General features: G+C 41.2%; 1 pseudogene; it reads right to left on the bottom strand.

The window, feature by feature from the left end:
* Positions 1-10,317: 10,317 nt before the first annotated feature.
* Positions 10,318-14,329, bottom strand: LOC145949283 (TMV resistance protein N-like; annotated as a pseudogene).
* Between the last annotated feature and the right edge of the window lie 3,754 nt (positions 14,330-18,083).

Raw genomic sequence — 18,083 nt, 5'->3', positions numbered from 1 at the left:
GATTAAGGACTAACCACATCAACAAGACAATTAGAGGCGTATTACCTAATCTGGTAATCCTGTTGCAGGGCCCATGGGAATCCGGGCCCATAAATGTCAGTATAAATAGCGCGTGTCACGAGGTAAAGTCACAGTTCATTAATTACTCTAGATATTCGTGCTTGTCCTGACTTGAGCGTCGGAGTGCCTTTTGCAGGTACCTGACCCCTCCTCATATCGGATCGGAGCGCTCGTTCGGCCATCCCCAGACTACGAGAAGATTACTGGTGTACCCCTCAGACAGGTACATTTGGCGCCCACCGTGGGGCCGAACGAAGATAGTTGGAAGACTAATCGAGCTAAGACATGCCGATAACTAGGAGAACAAACACTCAGGATTACCAACAGGTGGAAGAACATGTGGAAGTGGTAGATGAAACCGATCTCTCCGAAACCGTTCGCCTGTTGAAACAAGAGATGGCAGTAATGAAACAGCAAAGAGATAACGACGCAAAGGAGCTTTCGGCCCTAAGAGCTGAGAACGAGGCATTGAAAAACCCAGATCCGTCGTGGAAGCCTACTCAAACAACCAACATGCAGACGCAAGGATCTTATCATTCCCATGAATTCACACTTCGGCACCACACACTTCGGTCCAACCCCCCGTTGGCCGTCCTTCAGACTTGTCAACCCGTGGGACGCATCGCCACCCCTTCACCCCTACAATTATGCAACTCCCATTGATGGATAACTGGAAATCTTTACCGATTGATAAATATGATGGTACCACAGATCCGGATGAACATCTCGATGTTTTCTTGACGCAGGTGACGTTAAGCACAACGGACGATACGGCATTATGTCGGATTTTTCCCACATCGCTCAAAGGCAGGGCCTTAAGCTGGTTTACACGGCTACCTCCCAACTCCATCGATTCCTTCAGCACTTTGTCATCCCAGTTCACCGTCCAGTTTGCAACAAGTCGTCCGCACAGCTTGACGTCTTTGCTAGTCGGCCTTAGGCAGGATAAAAAAGAGTCGCTTAGAACTTTCATGGATCGGTTCAATAAGGCTGCCTTAGAAATTCGAGACCTTAACCCAGCCGTAGCGCTCCACCACCTTACAACAGCGCTAAAACCCGGACCATTTGTCAATAGCATCTGCAAAAAACCTCCTTCGGATATGAATGACTTACGAAGGAGAGCTGACAAGTACATGCAGATGGAAGAGCTGGCTAAGTTCCGTAATCAGGCCCGAGCCGAAACAGGAAACAAACCCGAGAAGCAGGCAGAGCAACCATACAGGGGGCGAGGCAAAGAGATAACTTTGCGGGACCGACATGCGCGAGGTCCGAAGTATTCTCATTACACTCCCCTCAACGCAAGTCGAGCCGCAGTGCTCGAACAAGCTTTAGCATCAGAAGTCTTGGCGACCCCCAAGCGAGCCTCCACTCCTCCCCGTGCTGACATTAACAAATCTTGCAAATATCACCGCAATCGCGGACATTCTACTGAAGAATGCGCGGCGTTGAGGGATAAAATTGAAGATTTGATTAAGCAAGGGCAACTCAACAATTTTATTGATCGGCCACACATGACTCGGCATCAGCCTACATATCAAGCTCGGCAGCACGACAGGCATGAACATTCAGATAGGCGCCGCCGTGAGCGTAGTCGTTCAAGGGATCGAAAGGAAGAACCTCATACCACGCACCGGCGGGTAATCAACACGATCGCTGGAGGCTTCGCCGGGGGCGGATCGACCTCATCGGCTCAGAAGAGACACCTGCGAGCCGTCAGATCGGTTAACATTGTTGAGCAGCGATCCACTCGGTGGCTACCCACTATTACGTTCACTGATGAGGACTTTCAAGGCATCGATCCAATTCAAGATGATCCTATGGTCATCAGTGTTGAAATACGTAATTGTATTGTGAGAAAAACGCTCATAGATCAAGGTAGTTCGGCCGATATTTTATATTGGAACACGTTCAAGCAGCTTGGCATCTCTGAAGAAGAGTTGACACCATACACCGAACCATTGGTTGGCTTTGCAGGTGAAAGAGTCAACACCAAGGGATTTATCAAACTCTCTACCCGTTTTTGTGTTGATGAGAAACAGCACAGAGACATCCAGGTGAAGTATATCGTGGTCCATGCCAACACATCTTACAACATTTTGCTAGGACGGCCATCATTGAATACCTTGGGGGAAATAGTGTCAACACCTCATTTGGCTATGAAGTTCCCATCGGATAAAGGAAACATTCTAACAATACATGCCGATCAGAAGGCAGCTCGGGAATGTTACTATGCGAGCTTACGTGTGCAACCTATTCAAGAGAAACAAGCAAAACCAAGCAGAGTCCATGCGGTCATTCCCTCCTCGGATTTGGCTTCGCAATACGACCTTGACCCCAGGATGAACGGGGACAGGGCCGAACCGATAGAAGAAAAGGTCCCGATACAAATCGGATCACAGTCGTCCCAAATCACCTACATCGGGGTCGGTCTGTCGGATGATGAAAGGCAAGAACTGAGCAAGGTAATTGTGTCAAACAAAGATATGTTTGCATGGACACCGTCAGACATGCCAGGTATCGACCCAAACTTTATGTGTCATAGGTTGTCTATCTGCCCGACGGCAAAACCAATTGCTCAACGGAAGAGAAAGATGGGAACAGAGAGAAAAATTGTCGTTGAATCGGAAGTGGCTAAGCTCTTGCAAGCACGCTTCATTCGGGAAATCCACTATACCACTTGGCTAGCAAATGTCGTTATGGTCAAGAAACCCAATGGCAGGTGGCGAATGTGTACAGACTACACCAATCTCAACAAGGCTTGTCCTAAGGATGCCTACCCACTACCCAACATCGACCGACTGGTTGATGGAGCGGCAGGGCATCGGTTGTTGACTTTCTTGGATGCTTACTCGGGCTATAATCAAATTCGCATGCACCCGCATGATGAAGATAAAATAGCTTTTATCACCGACTCGGCGAATTACTGCTATCGCGTAATGCCGTTCGGTCTAAAGAATGCAGGGGCGACATACCAACGACTTATGGACAAAGTTTTCAAGAATCAGATCGGCAAAAACCTCGAAGTTTATGTCGATGATATGGTCGTCAAGTCGGACGACCTTCGCACTCACAAAAATGACCTTGCCGAAGTATTCACACAACTCCGAAAGCATAATATGCGGCTGAATCCTGAAAAATGTATCTTTGGTATAGCTGGAGGAAAGTTTCTCGGATTCATGTTATCTGCCAGAGGTATTGAGGCCAATCCTGATAAGTGTCAGTCGGTGACTGGCATGCGAAGCCCACAGAATATCAAAGAAGTCCAAGTGTTGTCCGGGCGTCTTACCTCTCTTTCTCGGTTCCTCCCTTGTCTCGCAGAGACAGCAAAACCTATCATTGGATTATTGAAGAAAGTTAAGAAGTTTGTCTGGACGACAGAGTGTGAAGAGTCTTTTACCTCCCTCAAACAACGCCTCGGCACACCTCCAGTTCTCTCAAAGCCCGATCCAAAACTAGATATGATAGTGTATTTGTGCGTCTCTAACGAGGCAATCAGCGCGGTCCTAGTACAAGAAACAGATTCCCAAAAACCAATTTATTTTGTGAGCCGAATGCTACAAGATGCCGAAAGAAGGTACCAGCTACTCGAGAAAATGGCACTTAGCTTGGTCCACACAGCACGACGCCTTCGGCAGTATTTTCACAGCCACAAGGTTATCGTCCGAACCGATTGTCCAATTGCCAAAGTTCTACGCAAACCCGAGTTGGCAGGACGAATGATGGCTTGGTCCGTGGAATTGTCTGAATTCGACATAGCGTTTGAACCAAGAGGACCAATCAAATCCCAGTGCTTGGTGGATTTCGTTAATGAGTTACAACCGATGGGTCATTTCGAAAATGATCAGTGGATACTTCGGGTCGACGGGTCATCTAACAGCCAAGGTAGTGGAGCTGGAATAATTCTTGAAGGACCAACAGGCATGGCACTAGAGCAATCTCTCCGTTTCGCTTTCAAAGCCTCAAACAATCAAGCCGAATACGAGGCGTTATTGGCGGGATTGAGGTTGGCTCGAGAGGTTGGAGTTCGGAATTTGCTATGTTGGACTGATTCAAAGGTTGTCTCGGAACAGGTCAACGAGAATTTTCAGGTTAAGGACGCCCAGCTATTGAAGTATTTTCATGCTTTTCAAAACATGTGCCAACATTTCGACCAAGTAGCAGTGAAGCACACTCCCCGCGAAAACAATGACAGAGCAGATCAATTAGCTAGACTGGCGACAAGCCATCGGAAACCGGGACAGCTTCGAACCACCCTCCACTTAGAACTCTCAACTCCAAGTACTGAGATAGCAGAATGCTTCGCACTCTCGGAGCAATCGGCAACATGGATGACCGACATACTACGGTTCATCACCGATGGTGTCCAACCGACATGCCCTTCGGCAGCCAGAAAGTTAAGAGCTCAAGCTGCGAGATATTCTGTTATAGGAGGGCAACTCTTTCGAAGGGGCTTCTCGTCTCCTTTACTCAAGTGTTTAAATGATGAAGAGGCCAATTATGTGCTGCGGGAAGTGCATGAGGGAATCTGCGGTTCTCACTCAGGAGGAAGAACATTGGCAACGAAAGTTCTTCGGGCCGGCTATTATTGGCCGACACTCAAATCCGATTGCATGGAATTCGTCAAGAAATGCATCCAGTGCCAAAAACACGGCAATTTGATACATGCATCAGCCGAGCAACTACACAGCATCGCTTCCCCATGGCCGTTCGCCATATGGGGCATGGATATATTAGGACCATTTCCAATCGCTAGAGGCCAATGCAAGTTTCTACTTGTCGCGGTAGATTATTTTACCAAGTGGATTGAGGCTGAACCTCTCGCAACAATCACGGCAAACAACGTGCAGAAGTTCCTTTGGAAAAGCGTCGTCACACGGTTCGGCATTCCTTATGCCATTATCACTGACAATGGACTTCAATTCGTAGATCAAAAATTCAACAAGTTTCTTCAAGACTTGGGGATCAGACATAGATTCACGTCGGTTGAGCATCCACAGTCGAACGGCCAGGCCGAGGTAGCTAACAAAGTTATCTTATCGGAACTAAAGAAGCGCTTGGGAACAGCCAAGGGTACATGGGCCGAAGAGCTTCCAGAAATTTTGTGGGCGTATCGCTGCACCCCTCAATCCACAACGAAAGAAACACCCTTCCGATTAACCTATGGTACCGACGCAATGATTCCCGTCGAAGTCGGCGAACCCTCCTTCCGCCGAACACACTTCAATGAAAACTCCAACGCAACATCCTTACAGACGGAGCTCGACTTAGTGGACGAAGTGCGTACTCAAGCTCAGATAGTAGCAGAAGCATGCAAGCAGCGAATGTCTCGAAGATTCAATTCCAATCTCACCAAGAGAAGCTTCAAGGAGGGAGATCTAGTCTGGAGAGTTCTTGGACCAGCACGACGTAATCCGCAAGAAGGCAAGTTGGCACCTAATTGGGACGGCCCGTTTCGGGTTCGGCACAACCTCCATAATGGCGCATACAAACTGGAAGAGCTTTCAGGCAAGGTCATCCCAAGGACATGGAACGCATCGCACTTGAAGACATACTATAGTTAGTGATAGTCTTTGTAACATCACAGCAATGTAATCAAAACGTGTACTCTTTTCCTTGATCGGTCTTGTCTCCCCTTATAAAAAAGTGAAAAGGGGTTTTGGCCGACAAGGATTTTAATGAGGCACGCATCAGTGAAATACAATCCATTTCATGATCATTCTTACTATCCTACTTTGTTAAAAATATTTAAAGGTTTCCCTCTCGAGTTAGTCAACTCGGCCAAGGACGTACCTTCAAAACATAGTTAAAGGTTTCCCTCCCGAGTAAGTCAACTCGGCCAAGGACGCACCTTCAAAAAATAGTTAAAGGTTTCCCTCTCGAGTTAGTCAACTCGGCCAAGGACGTACCTTCAAAAAATAGTTAAATTTTCCTCCCGAGATAGTCAACTCGGCCAAGGACGCACCTTCAAAAAATAGTTAAAGGTTTCCCTCTCGAGTTAGTCAACTCGGCCAAGGACGTACCTTCAAAAAATAGTTAAATTTTCCTCCCGAGATAGTCAACTCGGCCAAGGACGTACCTTCAAAAAATAGTTAAAGGTTTCCCTCCCGAGTTAGTCAACTCGGCCAAGGACGTACCTTCAAAAAATAGTTAAAGGTTTCCCTCTCGAGTTAGTCAACTCGGCCAAGGACGTACCTTCAAAAAATAGTTAAATTTTCCTCCCGAGATAGTCAACTCGGCCAAGGACGCACCTTCAAAAAATATTTAAAGGTTTCCCTCCCGAGTTAGTCAACTCGGCCAAGGACGTACCTTCAAAAAATAGTTAAAGGTTTCCCTCCCGAGTTAGTCAACTCGGCCAAGGACGCACCTTCAAAAAATATTTAAAGGTTTCCCTCCCGAGTTAGTCAACTCGGCCAAGGACGTACCTTCAAAAAATAGTTAAAGGTTTCCCTCCCGAGTTAGTCAACTCGGCCAAGGACGTACCTTCAAAAAATAGTTAAATTTTCCTCCCGAGATAGTCAACTCGGCCAAGGACGCAAATATCCGAATGACACCCATTCGGTTTTGCTTCAAAAGCAAAGCATTTTCGAATGACCCTCATTCGGTTTTGCTTGAAAAGCAAAGCATTTCCGAATGACCCCCATTCGGTTTTGCTAGGAAAGCAAAACATTTCCGAATGACCCCATTCGGTTTTGCTTGAAAAGCAAAGCATTTCCGAATGACCCCCATTCGGTTTTGCTTGAAAAGCAAAGCATTTCCGAATGACCCCCATTCGGTTTTGCTAGGAAAGCAAAGCATTTCCGAATGACCCTCATTCGGTTTTGCTTGAAAAGCAAACCATTTCCGAATGACCCCCATTCGGTTTTGCTTGAAAAGCAAGCATTTCCGAATGACCCCCATTCGGTTTTGCTTGAAAAGCAAGCATTTCCGAATGACCCCCATTCGGTTTTGCTAGAAAAGCAAAGCATTTCCGAATGACCCCCATTCGGTTTTGCTTCAAAAGCAAGCATTTCCGAATGACCCCCATTCGGTTTTGACTTTAGGCACTACCAAGCATAATAGTTTCGCTTAATTATTTCTTGTTAACAGCAGATACGCGAAGTTAGCAATCATAAGGACGATCCAAATCACCATTCATTCAACAATACGATTCGAACAAAAAAGCATCATTTCATTGACATAATGGAGGCTCTACCGGCCCCTTGTCTACATTCGTACTTAAACCTATGCAAACACCTAAGTAGAATCTATACAACAACAACCTAAACCTATTCATCAGGATTAACTTGGTTATCTTGCACGTCCGCCTCGGGGTCATCATGTTCGGTAACAGGATTGTCATCTTCTTCACCCTCCTCCTCGGTTGACGCACGAGAATCCTCCTCAACTCGGGGGTTGGCACTCGGTTCTGCGTCGTCAGGACCCGCTCCCTCGGGCATCTCCGCAAACGGCATGTATGACCCTTGGTAAAAATCGCATGCCATGTCAAATTCGAAGTCCTCCGGAAATTGATCGAAGTGCTTCGCCTGCCGAACGACATGTTTAAACCCAGCTTCGTGCTGAGCAACAATTTTCTCCTTGGCCTTCTCCTTCAGCTGGTCATACTCAGATCGTGCCTCCTCCAGTCGGCGACGTTCTTCGTTAGCGGCTTTCTGAAGCTCCAAACGAAGCGTATCGTTGTCGCACCTAACCAGGTCCAATTCGGCAGCTAGATCTCGGTTCCTGGCTGTCACCTGTTCGTTCACAGAAACAGCCTCGGCAACGGCCCTCTCGGATGCGGCAAGACTTTGTTTCAGAGTCACCAACTCGTTGGTCGGCTCCATTGCTAGATGATGAGCCAAGGCTAATGCGCGTGTTTGCAGTTCACAAAAATGTTTCCACTTGGTTTTAGCATCAAAACCAGCCAAAAACTCCTGCCCGAAAGGTGACACAGCATCGGACCGAACCAGAAAATCAGTTGTTACATTATCGTCCAAGAAACCCCGAGACATTAATTGAGGCGGCACGACAATGATAGTCCGATTGGGCGAGGCTTCAGCCGTTGCCTTAGCTTTCTTGGAATTGTCCTGTCGCTCTTCAGAACCTTTCCTCTTCGAGCGTTCCCGGTCGGCACCCTTCCCTTTTTTTCCCTTCTTTTTCTTGCGTTCGGGAAGTGGAGGCACTCGGTCATCCCGGTTTGGCTGAGGGGTGGCTGCAACAGTAGATGTCCCTACTCCCCCAGCCTGTTTCACCTATTTCACTCGTGCAGCAAGCAAGCTCCGAATGTCCAACTCGTCGGCACCACTAGCAACCATGATTCCTGCAAAGAATCCAAGTAAACATCAATAGGAATTAAATTTACAGGCAGGATGGGACAGATCACGTACCTATCAAGTCGTTCCACCATCGTGGAGACTCAACTATGTTAATTAAAGACCTAATCGGCAGACACCGAGGAAGCTGAAGTAACAACTTCAAATCCTTCTTCTCTTTGGCCGACAGCATGCTCTTCGGTACCACATTGTAAGGCCGAGGGGCGCGAGTCCAGTACAATGGGAATAAACTCCCCTTCTCGTCAAAAAAGAAGCGACGTCCGTTCGGCCGGATAGTGACTCGGAAAAAGCCAGCCTTGAAGTTCTTGTAGGAGGACGTGAAACTATCCAACAATAGGTGAGTGCTCACTCGGCTTAAAGAGAGCCACTTGGCCAATATAGTGGGTCTCGAGGAGTAAAAGTACAGAAAAAGAAAGGGAGAGAGCTTAATATTAAGACACCTACACAAATGCTTGAACCCTTGCAGTTGTGCCCAGCTGTTCGGATGCAATTGAGTCGGCGCAACATTTAACACCCTCAATACCCCCATAGTAAACTCGTCAAACGGCAGTTTCACCTTAAGATCCCCAACCAGACAGTCGTACATGTAGAACGACTCCATTCTAGCGCCACTCTGATCCAGGCAAACCATATCGGGGTCCGGGAAAGCATCGTTTCGGCATGACCGAACGCCAATCGGGTACGGCTCCTCCTTGGTATCAAATGTTAAGCAGCTCGTATAATCCAATAGATTCGTGATCATGCTAGAGTCGCGGTAGCGCGAGAAATAAGAAGTTACTTCTCCATTCACCCACTCGTACCCAGGCACATCGGATGGACCATATCGCTGGCGATTTGACACTCGTCTGGTCTCCTCTTGAACCCCTGAACTCCCACTGGTAGAAGCCTCCCCTGAAGGCGAAGTACTCCCATCCGGCCCTTCGGAACGAATGGGAGATTCAATTAAACTTGAATTGCTCGGGTTACTGGACGAAGACCCCTCGGACGACGATGGCCGAGAACTGCTAGCCGAAGAGTGTGCAGAAGAAGTGTTAGCCATATCAATAAAAACTTACCAATTTTCCTCAAGAATCGCACTGGTTCGGCGCGTCGGTCTCGAAAATCTGCAGTCCCCTAGTTCGGCGGAAAACGATAGGCGTGGGAGGCCCTACCACTCACCTATATATATAGCAAGACAAAAGGGCAGGAAAATTCAAAATGTAATCGTCAGATCATCAAGATCCAACGCTGGAGATCGTCCCAACTCTTTAACTTCCCACAACTTCATTTGGATTCAATACCCTTACGAAAAGGTACCCTTTCCGCAAGGCTAGGGGGCAAGTGTACCGGTAAGACCATTCGGACACTTGGTTCGGCCATTCGGCCGCCTCATGACCAACGCCTGTTCAGCACCTAAAACGGCCGAATCAGGTTGCCGATTGCCATTCGGCCACTAGGAGATCCATAAGACTTAGACTTACCCTAATAAGAGGAAGAAATTAACTCATAATCAGGGATTAAGGACTAACCACATCAACAAGACAATTAGAGGCGTATTACCTAATCTGGTAATCCTGTTGCAGGGCCCATGGGAATCCGGGCCCATAAATGTCAGTATAAATAGCGCGTGTCACGAGGTAAAGTCACTGTTCATTAATTACTCTAGATATTCGTGCTTGTCCTGACTTGAGCGTCGGAGTGCCTTTTGCAGGTACCTGACCCCTCCTCATATCGGATCGGAGCGCTCGTTCGGCCATCCCCAGACTACGAGAAGATTACTGGTGTACCCCTCAGACAGGTACAAACTTTAATATTAGTGCAGCTTGTAAAGATATCCATGGAATCATTGTGAATTTGAATTCTACTGTCCATCTTTGTTTGGTCTAGTTTTGCTAAACTTGCATTCATATTTGATGATGCCTCCAATCCTTCTATATGTAGTTGGTACCAAAAAGTTGTGCTTCCAAGCTCACGACTTTTGGCTGCGCATCATTGTCAAGTTTGATACTTCTAGGTTCTTCTCATATACCCAACGATACCCATATTTCTTCACCTCAAAAGTCCAACCTCCATTCTTCATTATGTGAATTTCAAATTTCAAATGTGCATCCATGTCTGTCACAATCCATCGAGGAATAGCAAAATAGAACAACCACAAGTGATCTTCCGTGACTCGACCTTCACCCAAAAACAACGGAATTGTAGCCCTATAACGACGAACAGATTTTGTTTTGGGAGGAGGCATTCTTCCAGAAGGAGGTGCAAATACTACACAACAAGCAAGGCCAATGCAATTATTGCCTTGCTGCATAAGGGGAGATTTGTCTATGGTTATGAAACTGCTCGTGCCTACATGCTGATTGTTGAACCAACTAGGTATTCCACTTCCTCCAATAATACTTGAAATGCTTGGAGGCAACAAAGCATTGTTCCACTCACACAGAGTCAAACATAAATGTTTGTATTGGTAGTGAGCCTAGTACCATAGACATAGGTATGTGTTAGTTCCTTGTTTACACACACGCACAAAGAAAAAGAGAGAAAGGAAGGAGTGGACACACCTTAAGAATTTGTATTGTCCATGAAAAAGCCATGCTAGTGCAGTGTTTCATCTCAACTAATTTTGGACAACCATAAATATTTAATCCTGCTTCCCTGTGAATTGTATAAAATTTCCATGGGTCTCTTTTTGATGACAAGTCAGTTCGTGAAGGAAGCTCAGGCAAATATTTCAACTGCCTACAATCCTTTAAATTTAAAAACTGCAGCTTGGAAAGCTCCTTGAGGCTGGGCAATGTGGCAAAATTGTTTCCCATTAAATTTAGGCTTTCTAAGAAATGTAAATTTCCAATGGCATCGGATATTTGAACTAAGTTACAAAAATTTAGATGAAGTTCACGCATACATGCAAGAGTAGGCGAGGAAGGCAACAAGTGGCTAACTGAATCTTTACGTACTGTAGAATGCAACAAATGTAAAGGCGACGTAAACCACCTTTTCATGATGGACGATGTTGAGTGGGAACAAATTGGAGATTCACCTATACAAAGCTTTTTCATTTGCTCTTCATCCCTTGCTTCATGTAATAACTTGATATTCAACAATTTTGGACAATGAGAGAGATCCAAAAATTCTAGAGAATTTAGGCACAATATGTTATTGGGTAAGCTTACTAGATTTTCACACCCATACAAATGTAAAAAGGTAAGCTTTTGTAGAAGGCCGATGGATGGATGGAGCTGCCTAAGTTTTTTACACCCTCTCAGATTTAGCCACATAAGATTTAGGGCCTCCCCAAGATCTGGTATCTTCATTAGGTATTCAGAATAAGAGAGATCCAAACGTTTCAAATTATGTAGAGGCTGCAATGAAGGAATAATAGTAGAAAAAAATTAATAATAACATTCAGTCATTCTTTTCTTTCTTTAGTTAATCTGAGAAAAAGTAAGTGACATAAAAGAGTTTGTATTTTTATTTGTTAATTGAAAAAATAAAAAAAAATAGAAAAGGCTAGAATAACAATCTACACTACCTTTCTATCTTTCCACAGTTGTTTGATGTTGCTTTGACATAAGGACAACTCAAGAAGGTTGTTCGGTTGAAAACTTGGAGGCAAACTCTTAAAAGGATATTCTTCCCATGTAAGATATCCTAACTCATTGCAAAGATGATTGATACTTCCACAAAAATTCACATTTTTAAGTTTGAGAAACTTAAGTTTACTCAATTTTGATAGAGCATCATGAAACCTCACTGTATAATCTTCAATAGCAATGGCCTCAAGATTTTTAGATTCCTATAATAATGTAAAAGGAGAAGAAAATGTTAGATCTTTGGGAGTATTTACATATTGTAGAAAAATAACAACCTAATATTTTAAAAACTCAAATAATATTTTACCATATTGTCTGACATAACTTTGTGGAGATCTTGATAATTCCACAACCTACTCCACTTTATTGGCTCTTTAGGTGATTTTTCTTGAACAATACACCTTCCCAAATCTATCAACAAGTTGTGCATATGAATACACCTATCCTTAACAATTATGAGCGATTTGTCAACAAGAACACGTAGACCATATTCAGGATGAAATCCATGGAGATCTAGAATCTCCATCACATGTTCCTCGTTAACAGTATTGAAGAAGCAAGCAATATCTAGAAATGTCTCGTTGTCTAGGTTATCCAAGTCATCTAAACTTAATCGCAGAACATCCATAATATTGCCACTCTTTTTTTCTTCAAGCCTAGCCAATGCACTTTTCCATTGTGAGATATTTCGATCAAACAAAGATGAGCCCAATACTTGAATTGCCAAAGGATGACCTTGAACATGTGATAGTACATAATTTGTCATCTCTTCATAATCACTTGTAATACCATTACCTTTGAAAGCATATTTGTAGAATAATCGAATAGCATCTTTATGATTTAATGGTTGGACTTGATAAACATAATTTGCTCCATGTGTTCTCAATATATGTTCATCCCTAGAAATTATGATAATTCTACTCCCTCCTCCTAAGCATTCATGTAATAGAGTCTCCCTATTCCTTGTATGTTTAGTTGTCTATCTTGATCAACATTATCAAGAATAATAAGTGTCCTTGAATGGCGTAACCTTGTCCATATATATTAAATACGTTCCCTCACAAGCATTGGAAATCTGAAGATTATTTTCTTTTAGACATTGAGAAAGTAATTGTTTTTGTACACCTATAGTACTAGAATCATGATAAGTTTTGCTTACATCAATAAAACAACAAAAATCATATTGATCAGAGATTCTTTCGTATAAAGAATGAGCAAGAGTTTTCTTTCCAATTTCACCCATCCCACTAATTCCAACAACTCGAACACCATTAACCGACTCCAAAGATAATATCTTTGATAATTTTTCAACACGAGATTCCATCCCAACTAGATTATCACTTGGAAGACTTGAAAATTTATGGCCCAATATATTTTTTATCTTTTGAATAATTTCTTCAATTTCTGCATATTGTGGCCTGAAATGTGAAAGAAAATGAAAGATGTTAAATTATCACCAAGAGAACCAAAGTAGAATGTACATGTATAGCACATGAAAATAACAGAGTACTTTTTTCCCTTTTAAATATGCTCATTACACTAAACATGTATTTAATTAGACCTAGTCTTCATGTTACCTCTTCAACTTTATTTTAGAAAGCGATAATAAATACAAGAAAACCACCTGACAAAGTAATGATGAATATACACATGGATATAAGGATGTGCATATGTAGGTAATGAATTAATTAATATCCATGAAGATTGTTTACTTGTTTTGGATATCCCAACCAGAGAGATTGGCCACTCGAGTGAGAGCTTCTCTCCATGTCTGCACTTCCTCCATTTTCTCTTTATCTTCATGTTTGGAAAAGGCTTTTTCATAACATCCACTTTGTTTTCGCACATCTGAAGGATCAACATCATAAAAGATAGGAAGAACACGCCTTTGTGAAGTTTGAATGCAATTGCATATGTGTGCTAATTCACGCAAGCACCAAGTGGAGGAAGCATAGTTCTTAGAGAAGACCACAACGAAAAGGCGAGACCCTTCAATGGCTTGTAGCAACTCGGGTGCAATGGATTCACCTTTGTTGAGATTTGTATCATCTTTGAAGGCCACAATGCCATTTCTACTGAGATCTCGAAAGAGAAAGGAAGTGAAGTTGTTGCGTGTGTCTTCACCGCCGAAGCTGACAAACACATCATAAGTCCTTATCATGTGAGATGAAGAGGAGCTGCATTGGATGATGGCGTTAGAAGCCATTGCAATTGCCAAAAGTGGAAGCAAACTTGTAGAGAATGAATGATATGCGAAGGTGCAAATGCAAAAGCAAGAACAAGTGATTCAGGAGACAAACAAAGGGTGGAGAGTCAAGATATATAAGGTTTGGGAATTGAGTTCGTTGATAATGTATTTAAGTTGACTATTATCGCTATTAGTTGGGTCCACTTTTTTGACTTGATCATAAAGCTAGTACATATGAAAAAACTATTCTTCCAATGCCTTGTTTTTTTTCCACAAACGTGTCTTGTGGTTTGGGAATTGAGGACTCTTATTGATTGTGCAAAAGTATGTTAGATTAGGTATATCCTAACGTGTGTTAATTAATGGTTTGGGCACTTAATTGGCTATGTCAGAGATAGTTGGTGTGAGAGGACAGAGGTAAGCAGTAATAACTGTATTATTTCTTTGACTTTTTTCGCTTTTGAGTGTACACCTAAATTGTTATTTTAATTTAGAAAGTTTGGTCATATTAGTATTTAAAATTAATAAATTGTTAAATATATATATCTCTGAAAATTCATAATTATATTTGTCAAAAACTCAAAAATAAAGTAACTAAAGAGATAATATTTCTATGCATTTAGGGACTAAAATGACAGTAAATAATTAAATTTAATTATTTATTCGATATTTTAAGGATTTATTTGACAAATTTTTAGTTTTAGAGGCGAATCTTTCAAATTCATTGACTAATGTGAAGGAAAAAGACAATACTATACGGATGACACTCAGATCACATGGATATTTCTTCTCATAACCAATAAGATAGTTTTTGATAGAGTCGAAAGAAATAGGAATATATATATATATATATATATATATATATATATATATATATATATATATAAAAGAATTAGAATGAAAATTAAAGTTATTTGGTAGGAAGAAAATAGAAGATAAGTGAAAGGAAGATAAATTTCTTAATTAATTTGTATTGAATTAAATAAAAAAAATATTAATAAATTTTAATTTATTAAATAATTTACCATTATTTTATTTATTATAATAATTATATTTTTATGTTTATATTATTTAATTCTTAAAATTAATAAATAAATATAAAATTATTTATATATTTAATCAATTATATATATATATATATATATATATATAATCAATTATCAGTTAAGTTTATAACCATAACCAATTATGGTTACACATAATTGATTATGTATATAACTATATAGTCTATTATTTTTCCATATATATGAACACTGGTGGACAAATTATTGTATATAGTGAGACATATAGGCTTAGAGAATGTGGAAACTGAAGTTACATAGTAACTTCATATTTGAGTGAAAGATTTGGGCATAGGTTCCACATAAAACTTTCACATACGTACCTCTACTTCATGAAACATGTACACTTCTAAACTTAATTTCCACACACACCACTCTCTTCTTCCCTTGTCCTCATTTTGTCTTCTACTACACCAAACAAGTCATAAGAAAGACACACTTAGCGAAAAAGAAAAAGAAAAAAAAAAAAAACAACAACAACAATGCGGTTAAGTTAAAAATTCATTTTAACTTTTTTATTTATTAAATTTGAATTTATTTGATTTTTATGAAATAGTGATCTTTTCGAAATTTTTAGTTGTCCGACTTAAGATGGAAAACTTGTTCTATTAATTTTTTTTTATTTGATCGTAGGGTAGCAAAATTATGTCAAGTTTTCTTCATTGTATCGTACAAGAACTTTACTTATCCATTTGCATCAAATTTTTGAAACCAAGTGATCGAACCAAATCTCAAGTGTCTTGAAGATTCCGTGCCAATTTTCTGAATTTGAAATGTCTCCGATGATACCTTATTGAAAAGACCAATAGTTGCTTCTTCAAATTTGCATCCATGGGTTACGGTACATTTTCGTTCTAATCTTGGTAATTTAACATAAAAATTCAGGTTATAACAATTATGGTTATCACACTAGTGTGTGAGAAGACCACAACGAAAATGTGAGACCCTTAAATGTCCTTATAATTCACCTCAAACCAATGTCCAAAAGTTGTTACACTCCAATCACATACCCAATTTTTTCATGCATGATTATTGCTTAGGCATGTGATTACCCCATTTCTCTTCTGCCTGATCCTGTTCCTTTGTGTTGTTAAAGATATAAACAACTTCCTAATGACTCTTAACTGATACAACTAATCAAACCATAATCCAGAAATCTCATTGGCTGAATCTTTGATTTGGGCTTTTCTGATCTTCATCTGAACAATTCACATGGGAGAGTGATGAGTCTTAAAATGTGGGTTTAGACTTAATTTAACTCTACAAAACTAATAATTTATAAGATAAAAGTTGTCTCTGATAAGTGCTCAAATTGCATATTTTTATGCTTAATTTGACACTTATTTTGGATGAGATATAAGTAATTTTGGTTATGTTTGACCCTCCAAATAGATGAACTAAGATTAATCTAAGGAGTTACAAGAGTGTAGTTTCTTTGGCTAAAAATATTTCCTTTTTGTGTAGGTTTTGATGAAATTGGAAATCCAAGGCTATAGCCCCAAAACCAGAGCTGCAGCCATGAAGCATGAACCAAAAAGAAGTGTTCCAGAGAGTTGGAGCTGCAGCCCCCATTCCAGAGCTGCAGCCTTGGAGCTTTGTGCGTATATAGACCAATTCCAGAGAGTTGGAGCTGCAGCCCCCATTCCAGAGCTGCAGCCTTGAAGCCTTGTGCGTATGGAAACACTTCCAGAGCTGCAGCCCCCATTCCAGAGCTGCAGCCTTGGGTTAAAAATCCCAACTTTTCCTTGGACAGATCATATGTGGGGCCCAAAATTAAGGAGAAAAATAGTGGGGGACAAAAATTAAGGAAAGAAACAAGAAGCACATGAGCAATCAATTAAAAAGAGAGACAAGGAGCCTTAAATTAAGGAGAAACAAACAAGGAAAAAGGAGAAAATCATTAGTGGAAAAACCACTAATTGAACCAATAATGCAAAAACAGCTGTATATACATTGATTGGAGACTACAGCTAAAGGGGGGAACGGATTGGGGGGCTGCAGAGGGGAGTTACGTATAGGAGCTCCCAAAACCTCTGTTTTTCATCTGCAACTTTGTACTCTCTTATGAAATTTGCTGCAGAATTTGTAATGGCCATGAGTGGCTAATTTCATTGAGGATTGGTTGGATGTAACTACTAACTCTTCTCCTTCTTAAATATATGCATTTTAATCTCATTATTTGTGTATGATTCTTTACTTAATGCTTATATCGGCTTGATCACCCGTTGTATGAATTTTTGGTTTTTGAATCCAGTTGGAAAACGTTTTTGAAAACCCGAACTGAATCTTGCACCTAATCAATTCTTGTTCTAGGGATAGACTTGATTTGGTTAGTCACATTGTTCAAGTTCTTGTTCTTAATACGAAGTGTTGAACTCAAAACATAGAGGAATCATGTTTTGAGCTTAATGACTTTAGGATTCAACCTTGAGGAATCTTGTTGGATTACTTAATGAACGTGGAAATAATGGAATTAGAATAGCATTTATTTTAAGAAGATCTATGAGTTAGCAAGTGCTTCCGAACCAATCCTTGTTTCTTAATCATCATCCTTACTACGTTTGTTTTACTGTGTTGTTTTAATTTATCATCATTCATCCGCAAATTAAACATCATTTTCTTATAAATCATTAGAGTAAGAATTACTAATCACTCAAATCCCTGAGGACGATCTTTAAATACTACTTCGAAACTTGGTTCACTTGCCAAGTGATAGGTTTGCGAAAAACTCCATCAGTCTCCTACTTACATATTATTTGTTTGTCTTCTATTTAGTTAACGTGAGGCTTGAATTTTTTAATACTCTCTCACACTTAACACTATTGACTTTAATGTATGAATAAATGATGGATGATCATTTTTAATGATCTAAGATAGATTAAACTTGAGTTTT

This window comes from Cajanus cajan, chromosome 8, assembly GCF_000230855.2.
Source record: "Cajanus cajan strain Asha chromosome 8, NIPB_CcT2T_4, whole genome shotgun sequence".
Taxonomy (NCBI): Eukaryota; Viridiplantae; Streptophyta; class Magnoliopsida; order Fabales; family Fabaceae; genus Cajanus; species Cajanus cajan.
This window is presented reverse-complemented; position numbering and strand designations above follow the sequence as displayed.